The sequence below is a fragment of the Arachis hypogaea genome, chromosome 4 (genome assembly GCF_003086295.3).
Source record: "Arachis hypogaea cultivar Tifrunner chromosome 4, arahy.Tifrunner.gnm2.J5K5, whole genome shotgun sequence".
NCBI classification, from domain to species: Eukaryota; Viridiplantae; Streptophyta; class Magnoliopsida; order Fabales; family Fabaceae; genus Arachis; species Arachis hypogaea.
In genome coordinates this window covers 25,178,085-25,180,225 of record NC_092039.1, presented here as the reverse complement: position 1 = coordinate 25,180,225, position 2,141 = coordinate 25,178,085, and the positions used below count along the sequence as shown (strand labels likewise).

Sequence of the window (2,141 nt, the reverse complement as noted above, 5' to 3'; positions counted from 1 at the left end):
AGGTATTGAAAACTTCCCAGGATCCTGTCTCTTTTGAGGTAATTTCTGCCTAGACAAGTCATCCAGTTCTTTGGTGAGCAGAGGGGATTCATCCTCCCAAGTCTCATTTCCAAATAACTTGTCATTTAGATTCATGATTGCTCGAAGGTATTTAGCAACTTGCTCTTCAGTGACATACTCATCCTCTTCAGAGGAAGAATACTCATCAGAGCTCATGAATGGCAGAAGTAAATTCATTGGAATCTCTATGGTCTCAGTGGGAGCCTCAGATTCCCATGATTCCTCATTGAGGAACTCATTGGAGGTCAGTGGACGTCCATGGAAGTCTTTCTCAGTGGCGTTCACTGCCTCTTCCTCCTCTCCAAATTCGGCCAAGTTGATGGCCTTGCACTCTCCTGTTGGATTTTCTTCTGTATTGCTTGGAAGAGTATTAGGAGGGAGTTCAGTAATCTTCTTGCTCAGCTGACCCACTTGTGCCTCCAAGTTTCTAATGGAGGACCTTGTTTCAGTCATGAAACTTTGAGTGGTTTTAATTAGATCAGAGACCATGGTTGCTAAGTCAGATGTGTTCTGCTTAGAACTCTCTGTCTGTTGCTGAGAAGATGATGGAAAAGGCTTGCCATTGCTAAACCTGTTTCTTCCACCATTATTGTTGTTGAAACCTTGCTGAGGTCTCTGTTGATCCTTCCATGAGAGATTTGGATAATTTCTCTATGAAGGATTATAGGTGTTTCCATAGGGTTCTCCCATGTAATTCACCTCTTCCATTGAAGGGTTCTTAGGATCATAAGCTTCTTCTTCAGATGAAGCTTCCTTAGTACTACCTGGTGCATTTTGCATTCCAGACAGACTTTGAGAAATCATATTGACTTGCTAAGTCAATATTTTGTTCTAAGCCAATATGGCATTCAGAGTGTCAATCTCAAGAACTCCTTTCTTCTGATTTGTCCCATTGTTCACAGGATTTCTTTCAGAAGTGTACATGAATTGGTTATTTGCAACCATTTCAATTAGTTCTTGAGCTTCTGTAGGCGTCTTCTTCAGATGAAGAGATCCTCCAGCAGAGCTATCCAAAGACATCTTGGATAGTTCAGAGAGACCATCATAGAAAATACCTATGATGCTCCATTCAGAAAGCATATCAGAGGGACACTTTCTGATTAATTGTTTGTATCTTTCCCAAGCTTCATAGAGGGATTCTCCTTCCTTCTGTCTGAAGGTTTGGACTTCCACTCTAAGCTTACTCAATTTTTGAGGTGGAAAGAACTTTGCCAAGAAGGCATTGACTAGCTTTTCCCAAGAGTTCAGGCTTTCTTTAGGTTGTGAGTCCAACCATGTCCTAGCTCTGTCTCTTACAGCAAAAGGGAATAGCATAAGTCTGTAGACCTCAGGGTCAACCCTATTAGTCTTGACAGTGTCACAGATTTGCAAGAATTCAGCTAAAAACTGATGAGGATCTTCCAATGGAAGTCCATGGAACTTGCAATTCTGTTGCATTAGAGAAACTAATTGAGGCTTAAGCTCAAAGTTGTTTGCTCCAATGGCAGGGATAGAGATGCTTCTCCCATAGAAGTCGGGAGTAGGTGCAGTAAAGTCACCCAGCACCTTCCTTGCATTGTTGGCATTGTTGTTGTTTTCGGCTGCCATGTGTTCTTCTTCTTTGAAGATTTCTGTTAGGTCCTCTACAGAGAATTGTGCCTTAGCTTTTCTTAGCTTTCGCTTCAAGGTCCTTTCAGGTTCAGGATCAGCCTCAACAAGAATGCTCTTGTCTTTGCTCCTGCTCATATGAAAGAGAAGAGAACAAGAGAATATGGAATCCTCTATGTCACAGTATAGAGATTCCTTGAGGTGTCAGAGGAAAAGAAAAATAGAAGGCAGAAGTATAGAATTCGAACTTATCAAGAAAGATGGAGTTCGAATTGTGCATTAAGGAATAGTGTTAGTCCATAAATAGAAGGATGTGAGAAGAGGGGAAGAAATTTTCGAAAATTAAGTAAAAGATTTTGAAAACATTTTAAAAAACTTTAATTGATTTTCGAAAACCTTGATTGAGAAAGAAGTAAAGTGATTTTTGAAAAAGATTTTGAAATAAGAAATTAAAAATATATGATTGAAAACTATTTTGAAAAAGATGTGATTAG

General features: G+C 39.7%; 1 non-coding gene across 1 annotated transcript; it reads left to right on the top strand.

Moving 5' to 3' along the window:
- Nucleotides 1-1,134: 1,134 nt before the first annotated feature.
- LOC112798586 (small nucleolar RNA R71) lies at nucleotides 1,135-1,242 on the top strand. Its single transcript, XR_003200192.1, has one exon. It is a non-coding gene; the product is annotated as a small nucleolar RNA R71 (small nucleolar RNA).
- The last annotated feature ends 899 nt before the right edge of the window (nucleotides 1,243-2,141 follow it).